This window comes from Manis pentadactyla, chromosome 7 (genome assembly GCF_030020395.1).
Source record: "Manis pentadactyla isolate mManPen7 chromosome 7, mManPen7.hap1, whole genome shotgun sequence".
In the NCBI taxonomy this organism is placed as follows: Eukaryota; Metazoa; Chordata; class Mammalia; order Pholidota; family Manidae; genus Manis; species Manis pentadactyla.
In genome coordinates this window covers 40,399,203-40,424,312 of record NC_080025.1, presented here as the reverse complement: position 1 = coordinate 40,424,312, position 25,110 = coordinate 40,399,203, and the positions used below count along the sequence as shown (strand labels likewise).

The 25,110-nt window shown below is 44.7% G+C and overlaps 1 protein-coding gene and 1 long non-coding RNA gene across 5 annotated transcripts in view; one reads left to right on the top strand and one right to left on the bottom strand.

Annotated features, from left to right (window-relative positions):
* The window catches only part of EGFR (epidermal growth factor receptor), a 209,687-nt gene that overhangs the window by 93,785 nt on the left and 90,792 nt on the right, over positions 1-25,110 (top strand). The window lies entirely within an intron of this gene.
* On the bottom strand, positions 2,883-24,842 carry LOC130684454 (uncharacterized). The gene is made up of 3 exons (XR_008998751.1): positions 23,860-24,842; positions 8,612-11,549; positions 2,883-8,494 (listed from the first exon to the last, which is right to left on the bottom strand). It is a non-coding gene; the product is annotated as an uncharacterized LOC130684454 (long non-coding RNA).

Below are 25,110 nucleotides of genomic sequence, written 5' to 3'. Positions count from 1 at the left end.
ATCTCCACTGATGTCAAATACTTGGACAGGAACACTACATTCAATTATAATGTAGCTCATTCAGATAAATTCCCTTTACTTTGTGATGTGTTTTTTGGTTGAGGAGAACAGAGACTGTGCATGGGGGAAACTACAGACAGGTAGTATCTTTCTTGGTTGTTTCAAATACTTGAGATGAAACTAGTTCATTTACTGTTACTCTTTTATCTCATTCTAAGTGGTTTTGAAAGCCAATCCTTAATTTTAAAAATGATTCTATTGTTAGAAGAGAGGGGTTTACTCTATAACTTTTTTTATAAAAATGTTTGCGGTATCTTCAATGACTAAAGAGAAGTTAGGTCTGGGGGAGGTGGAAATAGGGAGATGTAGGCCAAAGGGTACACACCTTGAGTTATAAGATGAGTAAGTTTTGAGGGTCTGAAGTACAGCATGGTGACTGTAGTAAACAGTGTGGTATAGTCCACTTGAAATTTTCTTAGAGTAGATCTTAAGTGTTCTTACCACACACAAAAAAGAGTTCATTGTGTGAGGTGCTGGGCATGGTAGCCTTCTTGATCTTGGTAATCATTTCACAATGTTTATGTATATCAAGTTATCACATTGTACGCTTTAAATATATATAGTTAGATTTGTCAGTAATCCCCCAAAGAAGCTGGAGAAAAGGGAGCCTCTGGGTCTAGTAGTGTCAGTGCCCCACATGTAGACACTGAATGCTCCCTTACTTTTCATCATGGAAACAGCTCCTGCACAAATGACCCTCATAGTGGATGACCCAGGAGCATGGATCTAGGAGCATCTGACTCTAGTGGGTCTGACACCATCCAGGGTGTGTCACGGAGCTTATTGCCCAGAGCCTGTGTAAAGATGGAGTCAGTGATTCCTGATTTTATTCTAAAACTCATTATATTAAACATTATTCCACATATATGAACTATTATAATTTAGCTGCTTTGGTAGAAAGATGTACTTGTTAGATAAGACAGTTTAAAATAAATATTTTATTTGATGAGTAGAGTTTTAAAAACTAGTTTTTCTTTCTTCTGAAAGAAGTAAAGTGGTGAGAACGAGTAATCTCAGTTTCAAGCATGACATAAGAAGGGCTGGCACAGGGATTTCCAAATTCTACCTTGAAAACAGCCACTATGAAGAATTTGGTGAAGGAAGAACATCGGGTATGACATAGAATCTCCAGGGGAGCTGGAGATGCCGGCCTGGGGCCGAGCTGCAAGGGCTGCAGGCTGGACCATTCAGGAGAGAACCACAGCCACCACCTTCTAAAGATCAAGTAGAAACCTTGTGTCAGGCGGCAGAGCCCAAGGCCTGGGTAATTCTGATAGCACACAGTTGGATATTAAAGATAAGCATGGATGCTTAATCATCCCCTGCCCAGCACTATATACAAGAAGTGAGCCTGAGTGTCTTACTGTTCCGCCCCCCTCTGAGTTCGGTGAGGGCTACAGCACTTCTCACCCTGGACCTCAGGCTCAGTCTGGGACACTGATAGTATCCTTCCACAGAGTAAGTCCCTCCAGTGGGCCATACACATTTTTTCCTTTTATATTTGTAGCAGGTTCTCTGTATTTCATGAGCTTTTCCTTGCTCCTAACTTGAAATTGATCTAGTTTCTTTGAGCACCAAATTTTCCAGGGGTGGTTCATCAATGCACATCACTCCATGTGTCCACGAATGCACTGTCTGTGTGCTCCATAATCCACAGGAGTGAGGGAAATTCTACCTTTGATGTCAAGATTTAAAGTACAATCTTTCAAATTAAGTATTTCATGTAAAAATCTAGACCTGATTAATACAAAGTGACTTTTCAGACTTTAATTCTAAGATATTATTTCCCAAGCTCTGGAGTTTTGTTGCATCCAATCAACATGCATCCTTGATGCGGTAGTTTATCATTTATCCCTCCAAACTTACATTGTAAAATGTATATGTTAAAATCAGATTTTTTAAAATGGTGCCTAGAAAGCTTGTTAAAAATCTAGGAGTCGAGACATATTACCCCATTAACCATAGAATTGTCTTCAACTCTCATAATTGAAATGCTCCAGAATTAGCTTTTATAATAAACACGTTAAATATATATGTATAAATAGATGCATGTATGTACCTCCAACTTTGTTCCTTTCCAAGGAAAATTACAACACAGGAGAAGTCAGTCTGTTTTGTCAGGAAGAAATATATTAGGAAGGGTAATTTGTTAGCATCTGGTTTATTAAAACTCAAAAGTTCTCATTATTTACACATAACTGTTCACTTATAACAATCCCTCCCCCACCATGTCTATTACCTTCTCTTTGCTCTTTTTTTCTGATACTAGGGGTCTATTTTGTCCCAGTTCCCTTGGTAACCTACATGACAGGCACATGATCACTACAATATTATTCTCTCGATAAAGAAAAATGCTGATTAGGGTTCGTTATTTGGTGATCCAGACTTTTTTCCATTTTGTTTTATTTCAAATGATATTAAAAAATCTATTATTCTGGGTCTCCATGTTTAATGAATTTCATGTGAAATATTGGTGGTATAACACCAGACAAAGGAAATATGTGGGGAGGAGTGCTGCAGGGTGAGAAAGGAGTTTAGAGCTCCTAGCTTCCTGTGCCCTGTAATGTCCTGCAAGGTACTGGCAGACAGCATGTTACAAGGCATAGGGGTGAGTCCCACCTGTCCAGAGTACGACTTCCAGATTCCTAAGGCCACAGGTTTGGAACAGAATAATGTTTGCACATGAAATTGGAAGATGATTTTTTTTTATTAAGGTATGATTGATTGATACACAGTCTTATGAAGGTTTCACATGGAAAAACAATGTGGTTACTACATTTACCCATATTATCAAGTCCCCACCCATACCCCAATGCAGTCACTGTCCATCAGTTTATCACTTACTCTTCAGGGAATCTGATCATTGCTTTTGCCTTTCTTTTTTTTTTTTTTTTAGAGGGCATATCTTATATTTATTGATCAAATGGTTGTTAACAACAATAAAATTCTGTATAGGGGACTCAATGCACAATCATTAATCAACCCCAAGCCTAATTCTCAACAGTCTCCAATCTTCTGAAGTATAACGAACAAGTTCTTACATGGTGAACAAATTCTTACATAGTGAATAAGTTCTTACATGGTGAACAGTGCAAGGGCAGTCATCACAGAAACTTTCGGTTTTGATCACACATTATGAACTATAAACAATCAGGTCAAATATGAATATTCGTTTGATTTTTATACTTGATTTACATGTGGATCCCACATTTCTCCCTTTATTATTATTATTATTATTATTTTTTAATAAAATGCTGAAGTGGTAGGTAGATGTAAGGTAAAGGTAGAAAACTTAGTTTAGTGTTGTAAGAGAGCAAATGTAGATGATCAGGTGTGTGCCTGTAGATTATGTGTTAATCCAAGCTAGACAAGGGCAATAAAACATCCACGTATGCAGAAGATTTCTCTCAGAACAGGGGGGAAGAGGTTCTAAGCCTCACCTCTGTTGATCCCCATTTCTCACCTGATGGCCCCCCTGCGACTGTGCTTGTCTTAGGTTTTTCCTCCCTTGAGGAATCTTACCCATCTCTGGCTAACCAGTCATGGAAGATGATTTTTGACAAGCACCTGTACATTATCTAGAGAGCATTTGCTCACTTACTGTACATTCCCCCATTATCTGAAACAAACTGTGGAAAAGAGAGCCTTACTTGTGAAATACATGGTTTGCAAACTAAGAAAAATATTTAAAATCCATATAAGTAGTTATACTTATGTTATACTCTGCCTTGAAATGTCAATAAACAGGAACAACTCATAAACTCTGCTGCTGTATAAATGAAATCTTTCTACTGGCTCTCTTCGATCTGTATTTCCTCTTTGGTTTTTATCCTTGAAAAATAGTCAAAACAAAAGTTTGATTCTTTTTAAGTTGGCAGAACTTCTTAAAGGTGATTCTTAGCTGCACCATGACTCATTCCAAATGCGGGTTCTCTAACCTGAGCTAGCCTGTTTTTCATGTAGGAGCCTAGAAAAGCCATGCATGATAGGCGTGGCCACACGCAAACTCCTCTGTGTAGTGCAGGCCCAGGGACATGAAGGACAGGCCAGCAGCTGTGGTTGACTGCCAGCTCATGGAGGCCGTGCATGGCTGTCCGGTCCCCCTTTCTTGGATATTGGGTTATGTCTATAGAAAGCTGCAGTGGCATCCCTGTTCACACATTTTATGCACTTGGGCAAGTCTCTGTTGGATAATTAATTTCTGGAAGTGAATCTCTGGCCAAAGTTTTGTGAGAGTTTTAAGGGCTGCGTTTTAAGAAAGTGAGAGAATGCAGTAAAATTGAAACGAAGTAGCCAGTCCAGGACCCGTGGCTAATAGCTAAGAGGGCAGAGGTTTCCCTAGCCCCAGTGGAGGGTGGGGTTGCAGATATGATAGCCACCCTCAAATTTTCAAAGAGCTGTCACTCGAAAGCAGGACTCGATTTATTCCATAGGACCTCAGGGGGCAGAATACTGGCCAATGAATGGGTGGCAGTGAAACAGTACCAAAAGTTGACTTAAAGTACAGCTTCCTTAGGCTCAAGATCATTTGAACTCACCAAACATACCGAGTGCCTGACATTAACTGGGCCCTGCTTGGCAGCAGGAACACAGGCCTGGCAAACTGCTGTCATGGAGCTTCCATTTTAGTGGGGAAAACACAAAATGCGGAGTTAAACCTTCTAAAAAACAAGGAAATTTCTGATAACGCTCAATGCTCATTGAAAAAAAAAATAGGGTGATGTGCTAGGTGAGGGAAGGGAGGAGGGACCAGGGCAGCATTTAATAGAAGCAGCAGCAGATGCCCAGATGAAGAGCAAACTGCCTTATTAGGTGGTAAATCCTGCAGCCTTGGAAGTTAGAAAGGGAATATATTAATGTGCACAGATGATTAAATTACGGGATCTGCAAAGTCATTTAAAGTCTCTTTACACATAAAGTGTATTGATGTGATCCTAACAAAAGGAATCCACAAGGACTCATATTCTTCCCAAGTGTCAAATTTGCTGGAGGTAAACTGGGATGCTTACATTCTTGTTGGGAAAATGATAAGGAATATCCACAGGAAGCAAAGATCTTCCTCTAGATACCAGCGTTCCCAGGTACCAGTGACTTTGTGATGATCCACCCTGGAGACGCGGCCTCCTGGCCAACTTCAGAAAGGCAAGGGCCTGTCTGAGGCACAGGCACAGTTTGCTGCCTGACTACTTGCAGGTGATCCTAGTGCCAGAGACCAAGCAGAAAGCAAGACAAGACAGGTCCTGAAGCAACAATTCAAAGCCTTCCTCTCTTTCCCACATGAGTCACTGTTAGTCAGAATACCACCTTTGCTTGAAGGCTTAATTCCTTTTCAGACTTTAAAGTGATACTTCCTCCTGATTTAGATATAAACTTTTGTCTCAAAGGACAGATTCTATGAATACGTTGTGCCTAGAACTGTGAACATAGGTTTATTTGCATGACAAAGAGTCTGTTTGATAGTCCAACAAAAATGTACCTATAAAACCGTTTTCTTTTTAAATGAGTACCAAATGGTTCTCGGTGAGCTTCAGACGGAGAGGAAACCCGGGCCCGTTCCAGGGCTGGCTGTGCAGGCTGCCGCCCCACACCAGGTCACCCAGTCACACGAAGCTGTACAAAGATAGAAAGATGTAATAATATAAACATATATTATTAGGAGATATTCATTATCCTTATAAAATTCTATTGGGAAAAGGGTTAGGGAAAAGTTTCACATGAACCTTACCAGAATTTCCAAAGAGAGAGAGGTTTTAAACGTTTCTAAGAATGTAGCCCGAGTGAGAGGAAGGGGTCTCTATAGAGGTGGGTGCCTCTGTGAGCTGATCACCACTAATCACAGAAAATAAAACAAGAAGTCGCATCTGGGTTTGGTGCAGCTAAGCCTGCCTGGCCTGCACCGTGGTGCATGGGGAAGGGCAGGCTGGTGCTGGGCACAACCCAAGGATTCCATTGACACCGACGGCAATGATCTAGGGCCTTTGTTTTAAATCTTAAATGTTTTAAGATTATTAAACTATTTATAGCTCAGTAACATGCGTCCATAACCAAGAAATTCATAAGACACTATTCCTGCATGAACAGAATCCAGAACTCAGACAGCTATCTTTCCTGTAATTTCTCGGTTTCCATGCTGCTTCCCATTTATATCCAGAAGTGGAATTTCAAATACTGCTTTTCAGACTTTATTTGTGACCAGTTTTAACCCTGTTCTCCATTCTCCTGCCTCTTTCTGGCCCTCAGCCACCAGACTCTGCACAATGACCAGCTGGCCCCTGGCAGATCTCGGGCCCAGGTGTGAAGTAGCATTTTGAAGCCAAGAAGGGAGTGATTTCATTTTCCATTGACCCTATGCAGAAATGAAAGGGATTCAAGTACCTTAAGAAAAGCTTCCTCCCAACGAGTGGAGTTTTGGGGGTTTTCCAGACTTACAACCGCTTTTATTCTTGGAAGCATCATTGTTGCTTTTCCCCCTTCCATTTATATCCCAGGAACTGATTCAGAAAGCATAGAAATTGGATTTGGAGTCACTGAATGCTAGCAGACAGCTGACTGCTCTCTTCCCAAGAAGCCCTGACAGCTGGGATAGGCATCAAGCGGTATGCGCTCTCCTGGGCTGGCCCTGCTGCAACCTCTCACTCTAACTGATTCACATCTTATAGCAAAGTGCACCCTAGTGTTTTTGCTTCATTCTTTAGACATTTTGTGGTTTGGGGCTCAATCAACCAGGGTATGATTTGCAATGTGCAGTAACCGGTTTCAGAGCAGCTGCCCAACTAGGCAGGTTTCATCTTGCTTGCTTGCTGGATTTCTTTTTTTTTAACCTTCACACCTTTTTTTTTTATTAAACTTTGATTTCAGTTTCCTGAGCTGGTTGTTATTCATGGATTCTGATAGGCTCCGATCAGAACCTACCAGCCTTCCTGAGTAAAATTCAGCAATGACTGTGTTAGTAGGTTTAAAATTGCCCAAAATGTCTAAAAAATCATTATATATTGTTACTACTCAGAATGACTAAAATCCCATAGAAGCAAATTCCTTGATTTGAAGTGTAAGTGAGCTGGCTTTACCTCCGGAGTGAATGAGTTCAGTTACATAAGGTGAATTAAGATAAGATCAAAATAGACAAGTGTTAACCTGAGAAACATTTTGGACTCCTTTGTTAGAGAGCTCTTCTGTAAAAGCCCTGGCCTTTTGTACTAGCAGACTCCCAGGTAAAAACCATATAAATGCCATATTTTGGAGGACTTGGACAGTGCCAATAAAAGGAAACGTTTTTAGAACAGGAAGGAGTGAAATTGGTACCCCTGATTATTTGTCACTCTGTGTCAGGCATCATGCTAAACCAGCCGTGCACGCTCTCTCTTTTAACCTGATGTCAGGGTGGGCGCGCGAGAACCGCGAGAGCTGGAGGGGTGAGCTCGAGATCTCGCTGAGTGCCGTCAGAGCGGACTGCCCCTCCAGGTGTGGCCGGCAGCAGCCCTGGACGCCGGCCCACCTGAACACCCTCAGCCGATCAGTGCCCACGACACGCAGGCAGCAGGACAGCAGAGGCCTTCCCAACACGCAGGGCTGCCTTTGCACCCTCCTCACGTTGGAAACCTCCGGCACAGTGACCAGAATTCAGCCTGTGCTGAATAGCAGACTCCCCAAGGTAGCACGAGAAAACCTCCACAAAAGGACGGCTTTCAACGCTTCTATGCCCACAGCCACTCACGCTGGTACCAGTGCTATTCAAGGGTGATTCTGTCACGATGCTCTGGCCGCTGCAGCCCAGTGCTCTCCCCTCTCCCCGGCACTCCATGGTCCGAATGCAGCAGTCGGAGACATCGGTGCCCCACACGCCATGGCGGGGGGCAGAATCCCGGCCAGCTGAGAGGGCACAACCTCCGGGTGGCTGAGGCGGCTGGTGGGAGGGGGCCACTGCTCAGGTCCATGATTTGGGGTGAGAACAACAGATGATTAGCTGGAGGTTGTCACTTCTAATCAAGGGCTTTAGCATCGACTAGACATGGCCTAGAAGGAGGCCTGTGGGGCTCCCCGGGGGGCTTTCTGGCAGCCGGGGGACATGGAGGAAGGGCTAGAGCAGGCCCACATCAGAGAGTTGGCTGTCCCTGTGCGTCAGTAGCTGCCCGGGAAGGGCGGTGGTGGGGGACAGGGAGGAGTTTCTGACATGCTTTCAGGCGTGTTATTAGAGTTGAAAAGTAAACAATGGGTAATGACCTGTTTGAAGTGGGATATCTTGACAGTCCCTGTGCAGGCTCTGCAGTTGCTGTGACCAGCCATGGTCATAAGGCACTTGGTGACATCAGTGCCCACCTCCTGACCTTCCATCCTGGGCACTTTGCACACCACAGAGCTGTGCAGTCACAGTGTCCACAAATCCCCGATTCCAGCTTGGTCTTCTGCCACAGGTACCGATTTTATCATGGTGACTCTGAAATAGTCATCAAAGGAAGAGAAAATATGCCCTATAGACTGAGGGTGTCCATGTAGTTTCCTTCCAAACAACCACACTTTCGAGAGTGAGCAGAGGGAGGTAACTGGCCCATACCTGGAAGCCCGGCCCGAACGGAACTGTCTGGCTGCAGCACCGGGTCCCCATTCCTTCAGAAAGTTCTTCCTAAGGCAAGTCGGAAAGAGAGCTTGTTACTCAGCCTCCAGCTACATAGGAAGTTTGGTGAACAACTCATTCCCTGATCATTCTGACTAAGGATGACACAGTGCCGATAGTACTGTTAAGTCTGTCTCAAGGTCGTGATGCCTGGTGTATAGTGAGCATTCAGTGTATGTTAATCCCATTTTAAAAATTCCTAAGCAAATCACGCAGCACCCAGGCAGAGTCCCTCTTGCTTCACAGGTGCACAGACAGCTGAGAACACCTGGCCACCCCTGCCCTGCCTGTGGTTTGAGGGGAAGTTCTGCTTTCTTTTTCCTCTGGAAGTGTGGGAAGTCTTTGATGCGTATAAACATTATGGTTTTGCCCTGTGGACAAGGAAATAAGCTGCTGTCCACATTTTTCCAGTGGAGTTCATCTAATAAGGATCCAATAAGGAGAAATTCACTGAAAGCTTCCATTAGGGTCACTATTGATCCTAAACTGTAGCTCAGAAATCCAGCTTTTGCTCTGCTTTCTTGCCCTGTAAGTTCACAGAACTCCACTTCTGATAAAAATCCCTGAATAATTTAGCTTTGACAAGAGCCCAAAGGCAACCTGATAAAAGGCAGGGCTGTGTTTGAGCTCCTGGAATTTTGTGATGGGAGTTCCAGTTCCGCCCACATGCCCACCGACCTCTAGAAAGCCTGCCAGTGCCTTACCGCAGCCGCCCTGGGGCTACCTGGGAGCTCTGAATGAACACTGACTGCCCAGGTCCCGCCCCACATTCTGATTTCCTGGGTCTGGGTGTCGACTTGGCCGCAGGGGTTTAAAACCTCCTAGGTTCTCTAATAGGCAGCCAGGGTGGGAAATTCTGCTCCAAAAAGATACTACTAATGGCTTCTTTCCTTTTTCTCCACACTTGATACCTTCTCTTTGATTTTAAATGGTCATTCAGGAATATTAGAAAAATACAGAAAAGCATGCTCTAGTAAATAAAAACCTCATATAATCTTGCCATCAAGAGACAGTCATTATTAAAATATTAGTAGGTATCATGTTTTTACTCATTAACATAGATCCTGAGATTTTTCCATGCCATTCTTGTTTTAAAAATATGTTTAATTGTTAGAGCACTCAATTTTTTATCTGTGCAATAACTTATTTAATACTTTGTTAATATTGGCATTAGCAGTTTTTTAAAAAATACTATTTTAAGAAATCTACATTTCTAATTTTTTAATAACAAATAACCATCAGCTTTGATATGATTGGAGAATTCATTCTCTTCTATAGTAAACATGTCAAATAAAACTTAAAGTATTAGTGTATGTGCTTGTGGGTTCCTTTTCCCTGACATTACCAAAAAAATGGACTATATTATTTTAACCTCTGTAAATACTAGCTTTTGAGAGAAAGAAGTTGCGTAGAAATAATGAAACATTGTAGCCTTTTATTTATTATTAAGTTCACATGAAAAGTTAAGATGATTTCAAAACATACCATAAGTTAAAATATCACCAAGACTCTACTTAGATACAAGTATGTAAGGCATTTTACAGGCATGATCTGTTATAACCCCACCATCAGCTTCTGAATAAAGATCTTACCAGCATTATCATAGAAGCACACACATTCCCATAGCAAAGTAGTCAATCAGTGGTTGCTATCTTTATGAATTGTTTTAACAAATATGCATTTTTCTGTATCACATTTAAGAAAATTATATTTCTCTTTACCTAAGATTTTAGTTATCTTTAAAAAATAGATTCCATAATCAATCACAGGATGGAAGAGTGACTCACAGATCTCTAAATCTCAAGGGTTTCCTGGAAGGCTTCTTGAAGGTGGGGACTGTTGGGGTCCCATCAGCCACCTGCATGGGGGCTGCCGGGACAGCAGGGTTCCCTGCAGACACTTAGGGTGCTGCTGTCAGGACATGGTGATTCACTTACAGCAGATCTGTTGGTTACATGGACAACTTCCCGTGTGCCCTTCCCTCCCGCATCTAACCCGTTAATACAGGGACACGCCAGGGTCTTCATAGAGTTGCTGGGCTGGTCAGACCCTGGATTGTGTAACTGGCTGGACCACATCCTGCTGGCCTGCTCAGTGTGCCCCTGTTCATACACTCTGCTTGCCTCATGCATGACCCCCTTCTGAAATCTTGAATTCATGACTGGGGATTTTGTCCCACCTAGGCAGCTTTTCTCAAAAGGAACAGGTTTCCTAGAATTTTTCAAGGAATTTTCAAGTCACATATAACATAGAAACATGCACAGATCAAAGGTGTGCAACCTTTTGAATTTCATAACCCAAACTCCCCTTTGTAACCAGCACGCAGATCAGGATAATGCCCCCACTCCCCCGACCTTGTACCTCCCTCTGGGATGCAGTAATCCGTGGAGCTAACACCATGGATTAGTTTTGCCTGGTTTTGAGTCTTGCATGGTGGAATCATGCAGTGTGCACTCTCACGTGTCTGGTTTCCTTTGCTCAAAGTTGTGTGTCCAGGATTTGTCCATGCTGTTTGTGTAGTTGCTTTTTTCTCCTTGGCTGCGTAGCTCATTGTCAGAGAGTGCCACATCAAGTTTGTTCATTCTGCCCTTGGCAGATACTGGTGTTGTGTCTCTTATTTTGCAATTACAAGACTGTGAATACTGCCACATGTCTCCTGGCACACTTCTGTGTTCATTTCTGTTGGGTATCTAGGAGTGGAATTGATGGGGCAGAGGTTACGGGTCTGCTCAGCATTAGTAGATACCGCCAAGATACTTCCAAAGGTTTTAGCAAACTCTACCCTCCAACGGCGTTCAGAAGTTGTAGCTGCTCTGGGTCTTACCCAACACCTGTATTGTGTGACTTTCTCATTTGGCTCTTCTAATGGGTGCACTTCCTGGAAAGCGAATGATGAAAATTAATATTAATTAAACTTACCAAAACTTAATTCCTTAAATTCATAAAGACAGCCTTTTATGCCAAGGAGGCAGCATGGGACCTCAGGCAGTGCATAAGACATGGAGCTGGGCAGAGGCAGGTTGGATTTTGCTTCTGCCTCTTATGCAATGAGTAAGAATCTCCAAGACTCAGTTTCCCCTTTTGTAAAATTGGAATAAAAGACAGGATTGAGTGAAGATTAAATTACATGCTATCTTAAAACACAATCCCTGAGGCATACTAAATTCAGTCATGGTTTGTTGTTCATACCACACTCCCTACAGGCTCTTTTTTCTTTTTTCAACACAAATTCCTAATAGCTTCAGAAAACCTTGCCTGCTTTAGCAAAGCATGTGGGTTGTGTGTGGCTCTGGGCCAGCCAGCCATCACCAAGGGTGACAAACTGACATGTGGTCTCCTTTGCTTTGTTTTCTTCCTAGATAATGTGAATTTTCATAGTTTTCCCATGGCCATTCCTAAAATCATAGAGGATGACACTTTAAAGAGAGTGTGGCAGCCATCCAGCATACAGTCCACTCCACTGAAACCATAACTGAGACTAGAGTTTGAATGATTCTTCCAAGACCCCACAGGTAGCTGTGGGCTGAGTGCAGCTGGAACCAGATCCTCTGATTCTAGGTCTCATGCCAGTCCCACAGGGCTTGGAGCCTCTGATAATTGGGTGCAGCTGGAACCAGACCCTCTGATTCTAGTCCTCATGCCAGTCCCACAGGGCTTGATGCCTCTGATAATCACGGCATACATCTGTTTTAAGCAATAATGAAAATTTTAAAACTCTGACACATGCAGTTCCTGTAATTTCCAAACTGTTCTTGGTAAACCCCAAAAATCGCTGTTCACACCTCCCATACCAATGGTTTAACTAGTCCGCCAATCCGAAGGGAAATTTGCTTGCTGTTTGATTCAAATGGTTTATAGAGTGGGATGGGGTGTGGTTAAAGGTTTTCTTGCCACCTTTTTACATCAATAAATGTTTATTGGATGAACGTGTGAATAGATGAGCTGTAGTAGCCAATGGAGGAACAATCTAGTAGGGAGGAGCATTTCCTCTGGGAAAACCCACACTTTCTAACTCCCACATTTAGGAAGCATGTCACAGTTAAGCTGCAAAAAACAAGGCAGCTCATCAGAACGGAAGGACTCCTGGCCTGGCTACTCCGGAAGAAGGAGGGGGTGGGCATTTGATCCTGGGAAAGTGACAATAGCCCTGGAGCAAAGGCTCTGGATGAGACTGAAGCACCCCGGGAAACAGGGCCCTGCCAGGAGGACAGAAAATGACCCAGAGGCAGCCGCAGCAGGTATCTTACTGAGAGCAATTTGCAAACAGTTTTCTCAGATTCGCCCACAGGCATTTTGCGGCCAAATGTGCTCAACAGAACGTGAAGGAAAACCACATCTAGTAAGGTTTCACATTTGTGCATGTTTATGCAGTGGTGATTGAGAGTGATACAGTCAGGGCTGGAGAAAGCTGCTGGAAAAGTCTATTTGAGGTCTCAGAAATTTCAAAAGATTAGCTATTCCAGACAGAAAAACTGGGAAGGTATTGAATTAGGACCCCAGCAGTTGTGCTAGGGAAACTGAGGTCAGGACCTATGCAGAACCGGACCCTAGAGAATGGAGAATAGGAAGAGAACAGACCTGAATATGGACTGACACCATGCAGTCTCAGGGTCTGGAAATCCTGAGTTACAATTGCATGATGATTATACTCTTATATTATTGGTAGCTTAAAAGTCTCTAGCACAAGTTAAATTTTCATTAATGAATGCTTTGTCTTCATAAAATGCTTAGAAGGAAGTTGCCCCTTCAGGTTTTAAGAAGTGCTAGAGCAAGATAGGCCTGGTGGGTAAGGGAGGACGCCATCCCAAAGCCCAGGAAACAGCTGGCCAGCCACCCCAGTGCACCCCTGCCCTGCCTTTTGGACTAGTCCTCAGACACGTCTTGCATCCGAGGCTGAGCAATTCCCATAGACCCCATTCCTGCCCACCAGAAGCTTCACATCCTGCAGCCAGACAAGCTGTGGGACTGTGGTGTGGGGCTGTGACAAGGCCCCTAACCCGGTTGGCCACTCAGGAAGGACCCCAGGCAGCTGGACAGTGAAGCAGCAGATTAGAGGGCCAGGGCCTTCCCCACACATGTTTTCTCAGTACCAAACTGGCAGGAAAATTGGTTGTTTCACTTAAAAGAATTCAAACCAGAAAGCTGGAGTTCAAAATGTTTCGATTTTTATTTTAACAAATCCTACCTTTGTTAAAATAAAAGTCAAGAAGAAAAGAATAGGGATCCAGTGTGGGGATGAAGTAAGCCTGAATCCACTGCCCCTCCCCCCCGCAGCGCATTGTGCGAAGTGTTACTGTGTTTATCATCTCAAGAAAAGTGCCCTGTCATCAATAAGACCTTAATTATATAATATTGTCTAATCTGATAGGAACATGAATGCAGTCAAATTCAGGCCTTTTGAAGGCATTCTCTAATAACACATTCAGTATTCTTCTCCATAGGCACTACATATCCTTTCCCGGGAGCTGTACTGCAGTGAGACGGCAGCTTCCGAACTTGCGGTCATTCTCTCCATCTTGATACATCAGTGCCTGATGCTAACACAGTTTTGGGGTGTTCAGAAATCATATGGTGACTGTAGTTACAATACTGAGTTGTATAACTGAAATTTGCTAAGAACATGGGTCATAATGCTCTCACCATCACAAAAAATGCTGGAACTGCATGAGGTAATGGGTGTGTTAGTTAACCTAATTGTGATCATTTCACGACATGTATGTATATTAAATCATCACATTGTCCATCCTAAATGTACACACATTTTATTTGTCCTCAGTAAACCTGGGGAAAAATATGTGGAATTAATGTTGGCTTTGAAGTTGTACATCTCCAGCAAATGTTTAAATACTTGGAAATTGTAATTTCAGTGTAGTCAGAGGTGGTCCTATCTCAGCAAATGTTGCGAAAAGAGGGGATCACTGTGCCTGATGTCCCCACAGTCAGGTCTGCATTTCTTTGGAGTGTTGTCGCTCTATTCTCCCCACTCCACTGACACTCCTCTGGGAAGGTCGAGAAGACTCGGCGCCATCTCCCTGCCCGCAGTCTGGGGCATGCCTCTCCCTCTCACTTGCTCGGCCTCTTGCAGTATTGGATGGCATGGTACCTGCCTTTGTCTCTGGCTCAGGGACCCCAGCCGGTCCTGGTTCTCCTGTCTCTTTGCTCACTCCTCGCTAGCGTCTCTGACAGCTGCTTCTGTCGGGGAACATGCTCTGCTGCGGTGGGTCTGCTTTGCCTTCTGGTTGCCTCCTGCGTCACCTTCGCTTGGAGCTTGTTAGAAATGCAGAATCTCAGGTCCCTTGGGAATCCTGAATCTGCCTTTAACAAAATTTTAGGGAATTTCTATGCCTGTTAGGGTTTGAGAAGCATTCTAATCCACTCCTGAAGTACAAATGTCATTGAGATCAGGGTGGCTAATGGGGTGGCTAGATACAAGTGCGGAATCTTTTTGTTTCTTTCAGGTCTGAGTGGACCCAAGGCATTCCCTCTGGGCTGGAATGAGCTGCTCCTTCTCAGTTTTTCGCTCTGGCTGTTGTCCCTCTGTGAGTTCAGATGCTGTCCTCCCTGGCAGATGAGCTCCAACTGACTCTGATGGTCCTCCGCAACAGCCTGCTCTCCAAAGCTGGGCACCCCGCCCTCCTGCTGGGCTGAGCTGTGTGTTGTGGTTGGTCCAAGAGGGCTTATTTGTGATTAGTCTCTACTTCCTGCTATTGAGTATGAATAACAGCTTATGACAGGAGTGTTGAGCAACTGTATTAATGGCAAAAGGAAGTACTTTCTTGGTTTGACAAATAAGTGCTTACATTTGAAAGTTACTCACTTGAGTAGAGAAAACAATGTCTGACAACAATGACATTTGTGGAAATGGCCCATCGGAAAAGACATCAATTCATTTTCCCTTTAAATCAGCCCCTTGGAGGTGGTGTGAGGAACACCTTCCTGCACACAGTACTGAGGGTCTACCTTGCAGACTGTCAGCTCCATGAGGCCCAGACACTCAAATGCCCAGCAACAAGCATAGGGCCTGGCACATGTTCGGGGTCTGATGAATACCGGATGGGTGATGCACAGACTCACGTGTCCTCACTGGGACCCTGTCGGCACATCTTCAAACACTCTTTTGGCGTGGAGGTTGCTCATGAGACTGCCTGTTGTTATTATTATTATTATTTTTTTTTTTGTAGATAATTATTTTTTATTGAAGGGTAGTTGACACACAGTATTACATTAGTTTCAGGTGTACAACACAGTGATTCAACATTTATATAAATGATAATTCTAGGTACCAGCTATCACCATACCAAGTTGTTACAATATTTTGACTATATTCCTTATGCTATACATTACATCCCGGTTACTTATTTATTTTACAATTCGAAGTGTGTACTTTTTTTGTGTGTGTGTGAGGGCATCTGTCATATTTATTGATCAAACGGTTGTTAACAACAATAAAATTCTGTATAGGGGAGTCAAAGCTCAATGCACAATCATTAATCCACCCCAAGCCTAATTTTCGTCAGTCTCCAATCTTCTGAATCATAATGAACATGTTCTTACATGGAGAACAAATTCTTACATAGTGAATAAGTTACATGGTGAACAGTACAAGGGCAGTCATCACAGAAACCTTCGGTTTTGCTCATGCATTATGAACTATAAACAGTTCAAATATGAATACTCATTTTATTTTTATACTTGATTTATATGTGGATACCACATTTCTCTCTTTATTATTATTATTTTAAATAAAATGCTGAAGTGGTAGGTAGATACAAGATAAAGGTAGAAAACATGGTTTAGTGTTGTAAGAGAGCAAATGTAGATGATCAGGTGTGTGCCTGTAGACTATTTGTTAATCCAAGCTAGACAAGGGCAATAAAACATCCACGTATGCAGAAGATCTCTCTCAGAACGGGGGGGGGGGGGTGAGGTTCTAAGCCTCACCTCTGTTGATCCCCAATTTCTCACCTGATGGCCCCCCTGCGACTGTGCCTGTCTTAGGTTGTTCCTCCCTTGAGGAATCTTACCCGTCTCTGGCTAACCAGTCATCTTCCGGAGCCATACAGGGAAATGTAAAGTTGGTAAGTGAGAGAGAAGCCTTATTGTTTGAAAAGGTTAGCTTTTTACTTCTTTGCATATTTATGCCCTGTGGCTTCTATGCCCAGCATTTGTCTTGAGGCATCTTTACCACTTGGAAGAATTATGATACTCGGTAAATTTGATATGAGGCACGAATTGTTGTTATTATTTTATTTTCCACCAGTTACAGTGCCTCCAGACTTAAAAGGCATTATTAATAGTGCTTGTAAGAAGAAATGTTGATGGAACTGAGTCAAATGGCATTATGGTTAGAAACTTGCCAGGTGTCATTTTTGGGAGATTAGATAACTGTTTTCTAGTAGAGTGAATTGCCTGTTTCAGTGCAAGTCAAGACTTGGCTGGACTGGTTCACAGGTCCGGGGGCAAAGATAAGTGAATCTTCTAGTGAGAGGTCATGTGTTTTGAAAGTGGGGAAGATTGCATGAACCAAATCCAAGTGTTACAACATAAGGAAATGTCTCAGACTGTGCAGGGTCTGAAACCCCCAGTTGCACATTAAAGTAAGAATTCTTCACACTGTCTTCCTTGGAAAGCCCTTACAATCCAAACCTCTGAGTGCTTAGATGTTTACAGTGTTGGGGAGGAAGAAGTCTCCTCTACCCCTCAAGGTTCTTCCAGCTGGTCTAAGAATCAAATTGACATAAATCAGATTAACAGGAGAAAAAAACAAACTTTAATCATGTGTGTTGGGGAAGCCATAGATGCGGGCTCCAAAGACAGAGGGAATGAGGTATATTATCATCCTGAACCAAGGAGAAGGGGGTTGGGATTTGGGACTTCAAAAGGAAAAGGGAAGCAATTAACAGGAATATGAAAGAGTACACGTTTGGTAAACAAAATACTTGATAGCTGCGCAGAACCTCTGGGGCACAGAGGAATTCTAACCGGCTTAGCCACATCCCTCCCAGTCTGCCACCCAGACATTACAATACAGCCTTCTCAGGTGGGGGCGCTCCTCCCGGAGCAGGTCCTGCATCTAAAGTCTTTTTATGCAGTTGGGTTGGGGGGCAGGGGGCGTCAAGGTGCCGATGGAGGGTAGTGAGCAGGGGGCAGGGGGTAGCTGGTCAAAGGATCTTCCTGAGTCTTTTGGGCATTGATGGTTTTCAGCCCAAAATAATCTGCATGTCACAATGGCACATCTGGGGCAGCCTGCCCTTGGTCCCTACAATGGCCATGAGTAGATTTGGGAATAAAAATGCCAAGAAGGGCGCTTGCTTCGGTAGGCATCCACGGGGAAAGGCCTCTCCTCCGCTCCTTGCCCTTGCTCCTGCAGAAGCCATTTCAGCCAAGGATGTGGGACAAGGTGCTGCTCTCCCAGAGCTGTGCACAGCACGGGCAATGTCCTCGGTTAATGGCCTTGTTTGTCTCCCCGCCTCTCAGGCAATGGCGTGGCCCTTAGAGGCATGTTTTGGCATCTGTGTTTTCCTCCATGGGAAAGAAAAGGAAAAGAAGGGATGCGAACTCCACGGTCCAAGCATGTTTATTGCTAAACCTGAGAGGGACCCCTCTGTTCCAGCAAGTAGAACAAAGAAAGCGTCTCTTACAGGCTCTAAGAGGCTTTTTATGGCCAGGTTTCTTGAGGGTCTTTTGAGGGGAGGGGTCAAGGAAAAGGTGGGCTTGTGGCTGCTGACGTGTCCTTGGGAGAATGCCCTGTAGCCTCAGTAAGCTGAAACCTAGGTCTCTTGAGGTGGCGGGTGGGCTTATTTAGACAGGTGGTCCTCCTGTCTGGGCTCTGTCAGGAAGAACAAATTGGTCCTGCCCTTCTGGAGATATTATTTGTCCTAGTAACCAGCCAACAGGAGCTGAGCTTTCTGTTGCTCTGTCTTCCTCTCCACCCACCTGTCCACCCACCCAACCCCCCTAACGTTCTCTCCTGGGGGCTCCAGGTTCAGCGAGTCACCATTAAAAACAGACTAGAAACCCCACACTCTGCAGCATGATGTGTGGCTTTTATCTTTTAGATAACCAAACTTTCTTGTATAACTAAAATCAATTGAGCTTGCCCTTACCAGAATAAAAAGGCATTTAAGTGTGTGCTGTAATTAACTCAGTCGTCTAAGAAGTATATTGTCATCCAGGTGTGACTGGCAACCTGACTGGGAATGGGGAGGGTCTGTTCTGTGCAGGCTGCTCCTCGCCTACTGATGCCATCAAGTCATATTCTGCTGTGCACATAAGGCTTGTTATGTGGTAGATCTCATGCCAAGTGTCTTAGCTCAATAGAATTTTAAAAAATTAAATAGACAAACTGACTTTTTTAAAGTCAGTTCAGACCATGAGAGTCTCTTAATCCACATCAGGGACTCTTTACTACCCCCAAAACAACTTAAAGGGAGGATCTGAGCCCACTTCCTGGAAAAAATGATGACAATTTACTTAGGAAGTCTTTGTGAAACCAGTGTATAGTACCAAGTTGAGTACCAAGGAACGGCCTCCCTCAGAGCCCGGGGGACCTCACCATAGCCCGCCCACACCTCCTTCTGCCCGGCTTTCCTGGAGGGCCACACCTGTCACCCTGTCCTTGGACAGCAAGAATTCTCACCAGCAGCCTGTCTCAGCAACCCCGCATTTTCAAGCGGCCTGTGCACTGTAGTCCTGCCCCTTGCCAGCAGCCCAGCTGGAGGTTGCCTGGTCTCCCTCCTCATTAGCCAGGCCCTTCTCTGGGACTGGCAGCGGGATGGGACTGCTCCCCAGAGGCGCGGTGCCCCCCCACTGCTGCCCGCTCTGTGCCATCTCACACGCATCCTCTGCTCGTTCCCCCTTCTCTGCACAGCTCACGATGCTCTTCACAGTGCCGCTGCAGCGTCAGGCCCTCGGGAAGCTTCCCACAGGCACCTCTGTCCCTCTCAGCTGGGATGAGTAGTCAGCACAGTAGCTTTATGGCTTTTCCCGTGTTGTCACAGTCCATCTCTGACACCAGGTGCCTGCCAGGCGGGGCCAGTGCTCCGTGTCTCTCATCCAGTAAATGGTGATGAAGGGATACATTGATTGGTTCATTAATTAGTAGTTCAGAGTAACACACCTTCAGTGCAAGCATCATACTAAAATACCCACATGCCGGGTTACTTTATAATGGCCGATCTGTGATCAGCAAGAAAATCACAAGGCTAGGTCACAAATTCCTTTTTAGTCTGCTGATATGTTTAGTCCAAGATATTGAAAATGACCCAACTGGTTCCTCCATTTTCCAAGGTCGTATCTTAAATTTATTGTCTGGAAAAAAATGTGATATGTGGCTATAGACCCTTCCTAGCAGGACCTGGCAACTGCAGGTTAATTCAGGGGATGATGGCGACATGGTAGTGGGAGCCAGGGAGCCAAACAGGTGTTCTTCAGTGCATAAGTGTCTGTTCAGGCAATTGACAAATTAACATTCATAATGTACTCACAGTAGTTAGCATGATCATTCCTTTTATAAACAAATATAAAGAAAATTTAACTAAACAGACTGCATGTTTCTGCTCCACATTACATACCCTGGAAAGGATGTATTCTTAGAAGCTTTTTGTTTTTTACTTCTTGTTGGTGTAGAATTTGTGGGAAAATACATTTATTCATACCTGAATTGCACCTCCCTGTAAAACATTTTCAGAGCCTACTTGTGTACACAAAGAGTTCTGGCCAGAATCCTGAGGACCTTCCTCTCATTATTTATCACATGCCTCATTTCATGAGGCTCGAAAGGGGGAGCTTTAGAGCCACAATGTCTCACTAGTATGAATGTTAAGTTCAAACCCAAGATGCAGTGTTTGAGCAAGAGCCTCCAGGAGACACAGAGAAGGATCAGATGTGGGTAAAATGTAATAAAGACTCGAGCTGCTGACCTGTCCCAGCTCAAACATAGAATTAAAACTCTGTATGTATGCACACGAGTGTCCATGTATGCATGTGCGTGCATGTGTGTTGTTTAAAGTCTAATTAGGGAGAACACATAAAGGAGTCAGGATATGAACGGGAAAGCTATAGCTTAGGTTACAGGAAAAACCTTGCTCTGATCAGTCATGGTTTTAAAATGTCCAGACTTGTTGATATTTCCCACTGCACTATTTTATGTCTCTGTGCATTCCATACTACAAGCAATCTAAAAGCTTTGTTCCAGCATGTCTTGTTTATATCAGTATGTTTCAAGTCTCTACCAGGTTTTCCTGTAGGCACATTCAGCATGAGACTGGCAGTCTCTCAGAATAGCAGCATGCACCAGGCTCCAGAGACTTGCTTCACTCTCTTGTTCCGTTTTCAGATTTTCAAAATTGCAAATTTAAGACCTACAATTATGGTGTTGTTCATAATATTCTTTGGTTGTGACCTTGTTTGGGGGAAACTGTAGGGGACTCCATGTGAATACCATGAATCTTAGGATTTTTATGAAATCTGCATTGCTGTCATATGCACGTTTGGACCAGGCATACCTAACTCAAAGGGTGGACCCCTCATGGGCCATGTACTTGGCTGACTCTCTGCAAGAGGAGGGCAGTCAGGAGCCCTTACCACCATATCGCCCCTGGGTGCACTGTGGTTGTCTGCAGCCCTAGCAAGGAGATCAGGTACTGTCCACAGCTGGAGCTCCTCCTGCGCTGGCCAGACTGAACTCAGTTTTCACCTGTAATCTAGGCCTTCCCCTATAATGTTCCCTACTGCCATGACTAGCTGGAACATTCCAGCTTTTTACCTGGAAAGGTCCGTGGCTACTGACACCACCTTCTCTGTACTTCTGTAACTAAGCCATCCCAATTCTGCTGCTCAAACTCCAGCACTCCTGTCAGGGCTCTCCATGAGCCTGCCATCATTCTGCTGCAGTGCTCAGAAAGCTCAGTGTGGGGCATCTCCTGGAATCCTGTTAACATGAGATTCTGGTTCTGTGAATCTGTGACAGGGCCCAGGACTCATGTCTAAGAGGGTCTCCTGGGTGACGCTCTAGACGTCTGCTGCCGCCACCTAACTGTCTCTCCGCACTCCCTCCTGAGGCCTTCGAAGCCCTTCTCCACGTGCCACCAGGGCCCAGCCAGAAGCCAAGTGCATTGCCAAGAGTGTTGCAGGCTCCTGCTCGAGGCATCAGCTCTTCCTGCAAAGCTAACGCATACCTAGGGGCTGGCAGTTCTCTGCTAGACTATGCTGTAGAGCTGTGCTTCTAAATCAGTTTGGCGATTAAATTTTTGTTTTGAGAAAAGTGTAGGTTCACATATCATTGTAAGAAGTGATCCAGAAAAGTCCTGGGCACCTTTTACTGTTTTCATTTTGTGATATCACAACCAGGATATTGGCACCAATACAGGCAGGGCACAGAATGCTTCTCTCACTGCAAGGAGCCCTCGTGTTCTCCTCACACACACCCAGTTCTGGGTGCCATCTAGGTCCTTCTCCAGAAAGCAGCAGGTATTTTGAAAACCCAAGTTGGAGCATGTCGCTCCTTGTTTGAAACCTGTCAACAGCTTCTCACTGCCGTCAAGACAGAATCACAGGTCCTTAGCAGCAAGCCCTTCACTGCCTCTCTGCCTCCCATTCCCGCTAGCTCTCACGCTTCAGTTCCACAAGACTTCTGTCCAGCCATGCAGCCCTGCAGTCACAGCTCCTCTTGCAAGGAAGCCCCCAGGCAGCCCCGTGGCCAGCACTGCTTGTCCTCAAGAGCTCAGCCCAGCGGCCTTCCTCAAGGAGTCCTGCTGCAGCCCCCTGGAAGGCCATCCCCACAGTGTGGTCACAGCTGCACTTCCGGACCTATCATGTCCCGATCTGCTGAATGTCATCACCAGTCCCCACTGGACTGAGCTTCACGGGGCACAGCTTCATCCCATCTGTGCCGTGTCCTGGACCTCATGTGCTGCCTGGCCCACACTAAGGCCAAAGTGACAGCAATGCCGAGGATGAAGCCAATGCTGACATTTCACAGATATTAACAATTTAATCCTCATGATGGCCCCATGAGGGAGGCACTTTTTACCTTCATTTTACAGATGAGGAAAGCGAGGCTCAGGGAGAAATAATTCACCCCAGGTGACACCTGCCGAGCTGGTTCACAGGCAGGCATCCGAACTGGGACCCTTGTGCTGAGACATGACAGCACTCTGCCCCGACGGCCAGCTTCTGCACCCATGGGCAAGGTGTGCAGTGGGCACCTGCTGGGCGAATGAGGCAGGAATATTGCCCAAGCTGCACTGAGAACAACCATGGCTTTCTCTAGTTGTTCTACAAACAATTTAAATTTTTTAGTAATCCTAAAAATGGACGTGCTTTTGCCATGAAAGGAAGTGTGACCACGTTTCCCAGAGGGGGAGGTGTCTGCATCCATGCTCATCCTCATCCTCTTGTTCATGACCCCTCACCGCGGCCACCGCCCACTCAACATCTGTGTGTCTAAACTAAAAGCACAAATTATTGTAAAAGTTAATTGAGCTTACAAAGAAATGCTTGTGTAGAAAACTTTCTGCTTCAAGGAAACAAGGCTGGTTTGAGTGGCCATTCAACAGAGCAGAAGTCAGTTCCCTGGGTGGCCCTCCTGCGGCCCCTTAGGACTGACCTACCCCCACCGCTGAAGGCCTGACAATGTGCCAGAATAAACAGCTTAAGGATGAGTTCGGTTAAGACTTAAAGCACACACTTAGGGTTTCTCACTTCTCTGGTTACTGGCCTCAATAACCAGATCATCAGCAGAGAAAGCAGAAAAGAAACAAACAAAAGTGCCTTAGATTACACGTTACCGTCCTGCTGAAACAGGTCCATTGCCCTAGCCTAGGCCTCCCGCTGAAAGTCCTCCTCACAGTGCTACCCTCGCAGGAACATGAAGAGCCCAGGTTGCCAGGAATAACTTTATCTGTCAACACGTTCTGTCAGATTGAATGGGGCAACCGGAGAAGCCAGGGCTGGCACGGAACAATTAAAAAGGTTTCCAATCTCCTGGAGTGAGCTACCGAGCCTGCATTTGGTACTGAGACATACAGAGGGGATAAGCAGCCTCCATTTGTAGCGGTTTTCTAGACCCAGTGACTTGGCTCCACTCAGCTCCCTTAGTTCCCAGGAGGCCCCTAGGCTTCCAGTCTCGAGCAAGCAGGTGAGGTTGCCTTTCTGTAGGGCACTCTGGTGGGTGCCTCGTAACTCACGGTGCCTGCGTTTCAGATGATCCAAAGCAGGGTATGTGGCTCCTGGAGGTTCATCCCTAATTGTCCCCAAGGAGAGAAATTCAAGGAGTGTCTTAGTAAGAGAGAAGGAAATCCTGTCTGAGGTCGTGTGGCCCAGAGCTGCTTTCTTACCACTCTACTGGAGAGGCTGTTCAAGGAAGCTTAACGTGCAAGATAATTACAAAGGGTCGAAGGTAGGAATTTTTTTAAAACAAGATGTGAAATATGTTTTGTGAATTACCTGTGTGAGCTATTTTGAAGCAAGGATGGCAATGATATGTTTTCTCGTCTGTTATTGTAACAGACTCATGCTTTGCTAAGACGTCACTCCAGTTAAATCTCAAATGCATTCATTCACTCAGAAAACGGGCATTCAACAAGAGAATTCTGTGTCTGCAGTCAATACCAAATATAATTGCATTAGGCTGGTAGGATGTGATAGAAGCTAAAACCTAAGAGAGACCCAAGCAGGAAAAATACGTCCTCATACAAGATGAGAGGAGTTTACCGTCAGTCCTACTATTAATAGATGCAGTGGACATTCTGTTTTCGTTGCTCAACTCTTACATTAGTTATAAAAGTAAAGAAAAAAAAACCTGCTGAAAACTTATATATGATATTAAAGCTGATATTTCAGTAATTAAGCAACATTTGTTCATCTTTTACTGCTCATTGAATTTATCAGTTATAAAACTAAAGGGAAGCCAAAGGAAACAGCATGTTTGCTGCTCATCTCAGATGACATACTATTCTTTAAAGAGACAAGATGTGCTGTGAAGCCAGAGTGCTTTCACCACCGCCTATGAGCAAGTGCAAATCCATAAGAGGCAGGCACAAGAGGTGGAGCCACACGGTTACAGGGGACCAGGAGGCGGAGCCACATGGGGTAGTCTTTCTGGGGGATGTCCTGTGAAGGGAGGCCACACAGGTGGAGTTCCCACAAGCTCTGCGGGAGGAGGATCTGGAGGGAAAGTGGAGGGTGAGAAGCACTGTGTCCAGATAGCCCCTGGCTGTAGGTAGAGGAGAAATAAGTGTGTGGCAAAAGCCAGAAGAAATCACCAGGGGACTAGCTTCAAACTGATGTAAGGAATACGTGTGTGATAGAATTTTAAATACAAGAACGAACTGCTTCACAAACTCTCAGCCAGATTAAAACTCTTTATCACTCAGAACAGACAAGTAGGACCAGACAACCATCTGTCAGAAGTGTGGGAAGCCAGGGTTTCTGGATAC